A 10481-nucleotide genomic window follows, 5' to 3' on the forward strand; every position below is an offset into this window, starting at 1 on the left:
GCTACCAGCCTGGGGATGAGAGGAAACGGTGGGAATACATAAGCTAGGTTGAAGGTCCAAGGTGCTACTAGTGCATCTACTAGGGTCGCCTTGGGATCCCTGGATCTGGACCCGTAGCAAGGAACCTTGAAGTTCTGACGAGACGCCATCAGATCCATGTCTGGAATGCCCCATAATTGAGTTATTTGGGCAAAGATTTCCGGATGGAGTTCCCACTCCCCCGGATGGAATGTCTGACGACTCAGAAAATCCGCTTCCCAATTTTCCACTCCTGGGATGTGGATCGCAGACAAGTGGCAGGAGTGATCCTCCGCCCATTGAATTATCTTGGTCACTTCTTTCATCGCCAGGGAAGTCCTTGTTCCCCCCTGATGATTGATATATGCAACGGTCGTCATGTTTTCTGACTGAAACCTTATGAATTTGGCCTTTGCTAGTTGAGGCCAAGCTCTGAGAGCATTGAATATCGCTCTCAGTTCCAGAATGTTTATCGGGAGAAGAGACTCTTCCCGAGACCATAGACCCTGAGCTTTCAGGGATTCCCAGACCGCGCCCCAGCCCACTAGGCTGGCGTCGGTCGTGACAATGACCCACTCTGGTCTGCGGAAGCTCATTCCCTGTGACAGATTGTCCAGGGTCAGCCACCAACGGAGTGAATCTCTGGTCTTTTGATCTACTTGAATCGTCGGAGACAAGTCTGTATAATTCCCATTCCACTGTCTGAGCATGCACAGTTGTAATGGTCTTAGATGAATTCGTGCAAAAGGAACTATGTCCATTGTTGCAACCATCAATCCTATTACTTCCATGCACTGCGCTATGGAAGGACGAGGAACAGAATGAAGTACTTGACAAGAGCTTAGAAGTTTTGATTTTCTGACCTCTGTCAGAAAAATCCTCATTTCTAAGGAATCTATTATTGTTCCCAAGAAGGGAACTCTTGTTGACGGGGACAGAGAACTTTTTTCTTTGTTCACCTTCCATCCGTGAGATCTGAGAAAGGCTAGGACGATGTCCGTATGAGCCTTTGCTTTTGACAGGGACGACGCTTGAATCAGGATGTCGTCCAAGTAAGGTACTACTGCAATGCCACTTGGTCTTAGAACCGCTAGAAGGGACCCTAGTACCTTTGTGAAAATCCTTGGAGCAGTGGCTAATCCAAATGGAAGTGCCACAAACTGGTAATGCTTGTCCAGAAAAGCGAACCTTAGGAACTGATGATGTTCCTTGTGGATAGGAATATGTAGGTACGCATCCTTTAAATCCACGGTAGTCATAAATTGATTTTCCTGGATAGTAGGTAGGATCGTTCGAATAGTTTCCATTTTGAACGATGGTACCCTGAGAAATTTGTTTAGGATCTTTAGATCCAAAATTGGTCTGAATGTTCCCTCTTTTTTGGGAACTATGAACAGATTGGAATAAAATCCCATTCCTTGTTCTCTTATTGGAACTGGATGTATCACTCCCATCTTTAACAGGTCTTCTACACAATGTAAGAATGCCTGTCTCTTTATTTGGTTTGAAGATAATTGAGACCTGTGGAACCTTCCCCTTGGGGGTAGTTCCTTGAATTCCAGGAGATAACCTTGAGAAACTATTTCTAGCGCCCAAGGATCCTGAACATCTCTTGCCCAAGCCTGAGCAAAGAGAGAAAGTCTGCCCCCCACTAGATCCGGTCCCGGATCGGGGGCTATCCCTTCATGCTGTTTTGGTAGCAGTGGTAGGCTTCTTGGCCTGCTTACCCTTGTTCCAGCCTTGCATTGGTTTCCAGGCTGGTTTGGGTTGTGAAGTATTACCCTCTTGCTTAGAGGATACAGAATTAGAGACTGGTCCGTTTCTGTGAAAGGGACGAAAATTAGGCTTATTATTAGCCTTAAAAGACCTATCCTGTGGGAGGGCGTGGCCCTTTCCCCCAGTGATGTCTGAAATAATCTCTTTCAAATCAGGTCCAAATAATGTTTTACCTTTGAAAGGAATGTTAAGCAATTTTGTCTTGGAAGACACATCCGCTGACCAAGACTTTAGCCAAAGCACTCTGCGCGCCACGACAGCAAACCCTGAATTTTTCGCCGCTAATCTAGCTAATTGCAAAGCGGCATCTAAAACAAAAGAGTTAGCCAATTTAAGTGCTTGAACTCTGTCCATAACCTCCTCATACGAAGATTCTTTACTGAGCGATTTTTCTAGTTCCTCGAACCAGAAACACGCTGCCGTAGTGACAGGAACAATGCATGAAATTGGTTGTAGAAGGTAACCTTGCTGTACAAAAATCTTTTTAAGCAAACCCTCTAATTTCTTATCCATAGGATCTTTGAAAGCACAACTATCTTCGATAGGAATAGTAGTGCGTTTGTTTAGAGTAGAAACCGCCCCCTCGACCTTGGGGACTGTCTGCCATAAGTCCTTTCTGGGGTCGACTATAGGAAATAATTTCTTAAATATAGGGGGGGGAACAAAAGGTATGCCGGGCCTTTCCCACTCTTTATTTACTATGTCCGCCACCCGCTTGGGTATAGGAAAAGCGTCGGGGGGCACCGGAACCTCTAGGAACTTGTCCATCTTACATAATTTCTCTGGAATGACCAAATTGTCACAATCATCCAGAGTAGATAACACCTCCTTAAGCAGTGCGCGGAGATGTTCTAATTTAAATTTAAATGTCACAACATCAGGTTCAGCTTGATGAGAAATTTTTCCTGAATCTGAAATTTCTCCATCAGACAAAACCTCCCTCATGGCCCCTTGAGATTGGTGTGAGGGTATGTCAGAACAGTTATCATCAGCGTCCTCTTGCTCTTCAGTGTTTAAAACAGAGCAATCGCGCTTTCTCTGATAAGTAGGCATTTTGGATAAAAGATTTGCTATGGAGTTATCCATTACAGCCGTTAATTGTTGCATGGTAATAAGTATTGGCGCACTAGATGTACTAGGGGCCTCCTGTGTGGGCATAACTGGTGTAGACACAGTAGGGGATGATGTAGTATCATGTTTACTCCCCTCATTTGAGGAATCATCTTGGGCAATATCATTATCTGTTGCATTACTGTCCTTACTTTGTTTGGACACTATGGCACAATTATCACATAAATTTAAATGGGGAGACACATTGGCTTTCATACATATAGAACATAGCTTATCTGATGGTACAGACATGTTAAACAGGCTTAAACTTGTCAACAAAGCACAAAAAACGTTTTAAAATAAAACCGTTACTGTCACTTTAAATTTCAAACTGAAAACACTTTATTACTGAATATGTGAAAAAGTATGAAGGAATTGTTCAAAATTCACCAAAATTTCACCACAGTGTCTTAAAGCATTAAAAGTATTGCACACCAAATTTCAGAGCTTTAACCCTTAAATTAACGGAACCGGAGCCGTTTTTACATTTAATCCCTATACAGTCCCAGAATGAGGCTCTGTCTATAACTAGAAAGGCCCCCATCTGAAAAAGGTGTCCAACACAGTGCCTGCCGTTTTTCTAAACGTTCCCCAAGATTATAATGCCAATAATTAGTTAGAATCTGCATAATATGCCTAGTAAAGCAATTGTTTTAGCCCAGAAAAATGTCTACCAGTTTTTAAGCCCTTTTTTAAGCCCTTTATTCTTTTATGTTTAACTAAGAAAATGGCTTACCGGTCCCCATGAGGGGAAATGACAGCCTTCCAGCATTACATGGTCTTGTTAGAAATATGGCTAGTCATACCTTAAGCAGAAAAGACTGCTAACTGTTTCCCCCAACTGAAGTTACTTCATCTCAACAGTCCTGTGTGGAAACAGCAATCGATTTTAGTTACTGTCTGCTAAAATCATCTTCCTCTTACAAACAGAAATCTTCATCCTTTTCTGTTTCAGAGTAAATAGTACATACCAGCACTATTTTAAAATAACAAACACTTGCTAGAAGAATAAAACTACATTTAAACACCAAAAAACTCTTAACCATCTCCGTGGAGATGTTGCCTGTGCAACGGCAAAGAGAATGACTGGGGTGGGCGGAGCCTAGGAGGGATCATGTGACCAGCTTTGCTGGGACTCTTTGCCATTTCCTGTTGGGGAAGAGAATATCCCACAAGTAAGGATGACGCCGTGGACCGGACACACCAATGTTGGAGAAAAGTGTAGGAAAATGAAAAATAATGGTAAAAAAATAAACAAATCATTTAAAAAAACAAAAACACATCAGTTAGGTGGTGGGGGTTGGTCTGTGGGGAGGGGGAAGCTACACTACAGAAAAACCGGGCAAAAAATAAAAAAAACAACATATTTTTTTTGCAAACTGGGTACTGGCAGACAGCTGCCAGTACCCAAAATGGCCCCCAATAAAGCAGAGGGGGAGGGTTAGAGAGCGGTTTTGGGGGGGATCAGGGAGGTTGGGGGCTAAGGGGGGATCCTACACAGTAGCATATGTAAATATGCTAAAAAAAATATTTTTTTTGGGGAGGGATTAGGGGGTGGGATGTGTCAGGTGGGAGGCTGATCTCTACACTAAAGCTAAAATTAACCCTGCAAGCTCCCTACAAACTCCCTAATTAACCCCTTCACTGCTAGCCATAATACACATGTGAGGCGCAGCAGCATTTAGCGGCCTTCTAATTATCAGAAAGCAACGCCAAAGTCATATATGTCTGCTATTTCTGAACAAAGGGGATCCCAGAGAAGCATTTACAACCATTTGTGCCATAATTGCACAAGCTGTTTGTAAATAATTTCAGTGAGAAACCTAAAATTGTGAAAAATTTAACTTTTTTTTTTAATTTGATCGCATTTGGCGGTGAAATGGTGGCATGAAATATACCAAAATGGGCCTAGATCAATACTTTGGGTTGTCTACTACACTACACTAAAGCTAAAATTAACCATACAAGCTCCCTACAAGCTCCCTAATTAACCCCTGCACTGCTGGGCATAATACACGTGTGGTGCGCAGCGGCATTTAGCGGCCTTCTAATTACCAAAAAGCAATGCCAAAGCCATATATGTCTGCTATTTCTGAACAAAGGGGATCCCAGAGCTAAAATTAACCATACAAGCTCCCTAATTAACCCCTGCACTGCTGGGCATAATACACGTGTGGTGCGCAGCGGCATTTAGCGGCCTTCTAATTACCAAAAAGCAATGCCAAAGCCATATATGTCTGCTATTTCTGAACAAAGGGGATCCCAGAGAAGAATTTACAACCATTTATGCCATAATTGCACAAGCTGTTTGTTAATAATTTCAGTGAGAAACCGAAAGGTTGTGAAAAAATTTGTGAAAAAGTGAACGATTTTTTGTATTTGATCGCATTTGGCGGTGAAATGGTGGTATGAAATATACCAAAATTGGCCTAGATCAATACTTTGGGATGTCTACTAAAAAAAAATATATACATGTCAAGGGATATTCAGGGATTCCTGACAGATATCAGTGTTCCAATGTAACTAGCGCTAATTTTGAAAAAAAATGGTTTGGAAATAGCAAAGTGCTACTTGTATTTATGGCCCCATAACTTGCAAAAAAGCAAAGAACATGTAAACATTGGGTATTTCTAAACTCAGGACAAAATTTAGAAACTATTTAGCATGGGTGTTTTTTGGTGGTTGTAGATGTGTAACAGATTTTGGGGGTCAAAGTTAGAAAAAGTGTGTTTTTTCCCCATTTTTCCTCATATTTTATAAAAATTTTTATAGTAAATTATAAGATATGATGAAAATAATGGTATCTTTAGAAAGTCCATTTAATGGCGAGAAAAACGGTATATAATATGTGTGGGTACAGTAAACGAGTAAGAGGAAAATTACAGCTAAACACAAACACTGCAAAAATGTAAAAATAGCCTTGGTCCCAAACGGACAGAAAATGGAAAAGTGCTGTGGTCATTAAGGGGTTAATAAATGGAGCCCAAAGTCTGAAGTCTGTTAATGAAAATGTCTGCATTTATACTCCCCAGTGCATTGTGCCTCGCATCATAGTGTTCTGGAGTATAGGGTTTTATACCACCAAATACATTATAGAGAGGCAGATTAAAGTTTACCCTAAAAATGTTTCCCTTTAATTTGTTCCCAATTATTTATTTTATCTACTGGAGTGTATTAAATTGTTTACAAATGGCTGGGTGGTGTCATGCAGCTTGCTCCGTTGTGGCCATTGCCACGGACGCAGGTGGCTCCTTCCACTTCCCATGGCTGTTGCCATAGACGCAGGGGCTCCTTTCTGTTGCCATGAGCATTGCCAGGACGCTGCGGTGCTCTGGGCGCACTGGATCAGACGTCACCACCACTCCTGGACTTTCCCCTTGGTACGAACCTGGGTCTATGTAAGTACCTTCTTACTTACTTACATTGCCCAAGTATAGGTTGTCTTGTGCTCCCTGGGTGCTATTTTTGAACTGTTGTGTTTGCCTTATTATTGGACTGCCTTTTATTGCTGAACTCTGCTTGTCTCTGACCATTCTCCTGATTAACCCCTGTACTGCTGGATTGCCTTATTGTTGCTGAACTCTACTTGTCTCTGACCATTCTCCTCATTAACCCCTGTACTGCTGGATTGCCTTATTGTTGCTGAACTCTGCTTGTCTCTGACCATTCTCCTCATTAACCCCTGTACTGCTGGATTGCCTTATTGTTGCTGAACTCTGCTTGTCTCTGACCATTATCCTGATTAACCCCTGTACTGCTGGATTGCCCCATTGTTGTTGAACTCTGCTTGTCTCTGACCATTCTCCTGATTAACCCTCAAACTGCTGGATTGCCTTATTGTTGCTGAACTCTGACCATTCTCCTGATTAACCCCTGAACTGATGGATTGCCTTATTGTTGCTGAACTTTGCCTGTCTCTGACATCTCTTCTGCTTTACCCTTGAACTGCTGATTCCTTGGACTGCCTACCTGATGCCAGACTTTGCTTTATTGACCACTCTCTACTTTACCCTTTGGTACCGTGAAGGACTGGACTGTCTGCCTGGCGTTTACCCCTGCCCTGTCTGGGACCATTTCCCTGCTTCTCTCATATCTACTGTAAGTATTGGATTGCATCCTCATTGGTTATTTCTATTTTTTGTCATGGGATAGTTCCTTATCTTGCCACATTTGACGCTGGGATAAGAAGACTACTGGCCAGGATTGGTCTGATAGGGAAATATCCTACGAGCATTACAGGGGGGGGGTTGCCTGTGGTATCCCTTCATATACTGAAAGCTTCTATACTTAAAGGGACATTATACACTTGATTTTTCTTTGCATAAATGTTTTGTAGATGATTCATTTAAATAGCCCAAAAAGTTTTTTTTTTTTTTAAATGTATAGTTTTGCTTATATTTAAATAACATTGCTCTGAATTTCAGACTCCTAACCAAGCCCCAAAGTTTTAGGAGAATACTGTCATATACCTACTATAGCTTGCTCCTGTTTGTGTTTTCATATGCAGAGGAAAGGGGAGGGGAGTGTCTGCTATTTCCCATTTGCAGTGGGTGTTCTAGCTAGCCTTTCAACAGAGCTAAATTGAGAGCTTCTAAGTAAGTTTTTAAATGGTTTTATACTGGATTTTTATATCAGTATCTGTGCATATTATTCTTTATAGTAATGTTTATTACGTGCAGTTATATGAAAATTGGTGTATACTGTCCCTTTATGTATAGACTGTAGAAAACTGTGTAAACATAGAGAGCAGGAGAAATTACACTCCCAATGGGAGTTAGGAGACAAAAGTAATAAAGTGCTAATTTCCAATTGTTTTAAGTACTGGGTTTTGGTATACAGAGATAAGAAAGGAAGCATATGTGTGTACAGAAAGTGATAACATAATGAGATCTGATTTCCCTGCAAGCTCAACCCATTTTGATGGGTTTTAGTGTTTTCAAGAACAAAGCATGCTATTTCATATACAAAATAAACACAAAGTATAATTTTCTCATACATTTTATACTATGCAGCTGGTATAACAAGCTATTGGAAACACATTAAGGGGAAAACAATTTTACAGTATACTATACCTCTAAAAAAGAAGAAAATGTACTATATTTTTAAGAGGAAATAAACAAACAAGGATGGCAAGTTTGACTTATTACTGTTATAATGTTAAATACTGTTTAGCCATGCTTACAAAAATAGAATCCAAAAACTGTGTATTTAGGACTATGAAAATGGGAACTTCACACTAGATAGTTCCTGCCTTCTAGATTTGGGCAAGCTGTGGAGACTGTAGATCTTAAAGAGGAAGAGACTGATAATATGTTGGTGTGGAAAAAAGAAAAGCATGCTCATGTTGGCAAGATCGATGTTGCTGTGAAATGCTTTTTTTGGGGTAAACTGGGTTGTTAAAGGTTCCAACGTTTACTGCTCTTGAGATCTGGAATTTGATAACTGTAAATGTGGCGTGCCAAGAGGACTACAGATTGGTTGCTTGTGAAATGATAATTCAATATATATGTATATTATTTTCTACTGACCAACTATAAAATTATATTCTTTTAGGGACTTGCAACCTATTTCAATGAAATGGTTGGACACAATTCAAATCCAATACTAATTTTTTGATCCTAAGGATTGTTGTCAGTTTTCATATACTACTATAAACAATATATATATATTTTTTTAAATTGACGTTTTAATGTATAACTTGCCCCGCAAACTTGAGATCTTGATTTCTGTCCACCGCCTCAGAGCAGGCGGACAGGCTATGGAGAATCAAGCACCATACGGAGCTTGATAAATATGCCCCTTTACCTCCACCCTGGTCCCACTGCTGCACCAGCTGGTTTTTATTTTTCTGAACTTGTCAGTGGGCAATGTACAAGGCCGGATTGGCCTATCAGGATATTTCCCGGTGGGCTGCAGAAGGTGGGGTGATTAATTGATGCAATTGGGTTGTAGGGTGCTTATATAACAAAAATTTGGCACTTTTTTGAATACAAACTAATATAATATAATTCTGAAAAAAAAATATTTGGGGAATGAGTATCCCAGTAATTCCCTTTGAGAAAAATGGAGCATGCTCGTTCTACTGCACTGGCAATGTAGCCAATCAGTGCACCACTGTCACACTAATCAGCTTAAGTGTCAGACCGGATTTAGACCCAGAGTCTGAGCTTGGGAAACAGCCAGGAGATTGTCAGTATGGACTGAAGTAGCAAGGATAAGCCAATAAACAAAATAAAGCCAACCAGGCATTAAAGCCAAGAATTACCTCAATAATGGGCCAGATTATAAGTGGAGCGCAAAATACTGCTAGTGCCAAACGCGATATTTGCGCTCCACTTAGTAATACCAGCGCATGCAAATGTGCACTGGTATTGCAAGTTAGGTGCAATGTGAACGTGACCTCATGTTCGCATTGCATGGAAGCTTTGCGCTCACGAGAGCATGCTTCCTTTTTTTAAACACTAACAAGTAGACTGTCCCTTTAAATCCCTCTCTCTTTTTATGCATACCAACAAAAGATGTGGTTTAATGGTGTCTGGGAGACCTGCATGTGACTATTGTAAATAAGCAGGGGGATGCAGAATACCGTGACAGAAGAAGAGCGAGCTTGGGGTAAAGTCTGGCACAGTGGCACATGTGTAAGCTTTATACATTTATAATTTCTTCTAAATCATGCCTATTCCTTTCTTAGAATGTTATTTTGATACATATGTTCTAAGCTGAAATATTGATGAATGTAACCCCACTGGGAGTTACTCTTCAAAAGAATAAGCATCTTCAAAAATAGGCTGATTCACTGGCCCAGAATCCTTTGCTGTGAGATAGCTAGGAATAAATTACTCTGTATAGGAGGAGCTGGATCAGAGAAAGGCAGATCAAGTAGGGTGATACTACAGCAGCTGCACAACCAAAGGAAGGAGAGAGACAATACCTAAGAACCTTGCATCATAACTGCTAATACTGTAAGTACCTGCAAAAGCTATTTTAAAAACACAAAGAATATGGATATGCAATTTGAGAAACGTGACTTTTCACATGACCTAATTTTTAGCTATTTTTTATCATGTGTAATTAAACTTTTATATGTGTTATAAAATATAATTATTATTATTTAATTAAAACACAAACGTTTAATTTAGCTACTAGTTTTGCTTTAAAGCTAGATAAAAGTATGAGATACCTCAAAATTAAATATTATACCAATAAAAAGGTATTGTTTAATTCAACATTTACTGACAGTGTGAGATTTATATTAATTAATATATAAATATATATATATATATATATATATATATATATATATATATATACACACACAGACACACAACACACATACATTATATAATTATCTATCTTTATATATTACACTTACACACACACATAGATGCCTTGCACTGATTTTTTTCTCTTACCGCTCTCTATTCGGTTGCTTTTTATTTTTCTGTCTGTCTATCCATACAACTAATGTACACTGAATACAAACAATTATTGTAATTGGTATTGACTAGACAGGATATCTAGTTTGCATCTTGGGACCACCATGCGAGTATCCTTGGAGTCCCACACCCATCATTAAG

At 40.0% G+C, this 10481-nt stretch overlaps 1 protein-coding gene across 1 annotated transcript in view; it reads left to right on the plus strand.

Annotated features, from left to right (window-relative positions):
- The first annotated feature begins 9735 nt into the window (after positions 1 to 9735).
- The window catches only part of MLLT11 (MLLT11 transcription factor 7 cofactor), a 22000-nt gene continuing 21254 nt past the window's right edge, over positions 9736 to 10481 (plus strand). The window contains exon 1 of the mRNA XM_053695679.1: positions 9736 to 9866. The gene's annotated coding sequence lies outside the window, so the exon portion shown is untranslated. The remainder of the gene's footprint in view (positions 9867 to 10481) is intronic.

Source organism: Bombina bombina, chromosome 1 (assembly GCF_027579735.1).
Source record: "Bombina bombina isolate aBomBom1 chromosome 1, aBomBom1.pri, whole genome shotgun sequence".
Taxonomy (NCBI): domain Eukaryota; kingdom Metazoa; phylum Chordata; class Amphibia; order Anura; family Bombinatoridae; genus Bombina; species Bombina bombina.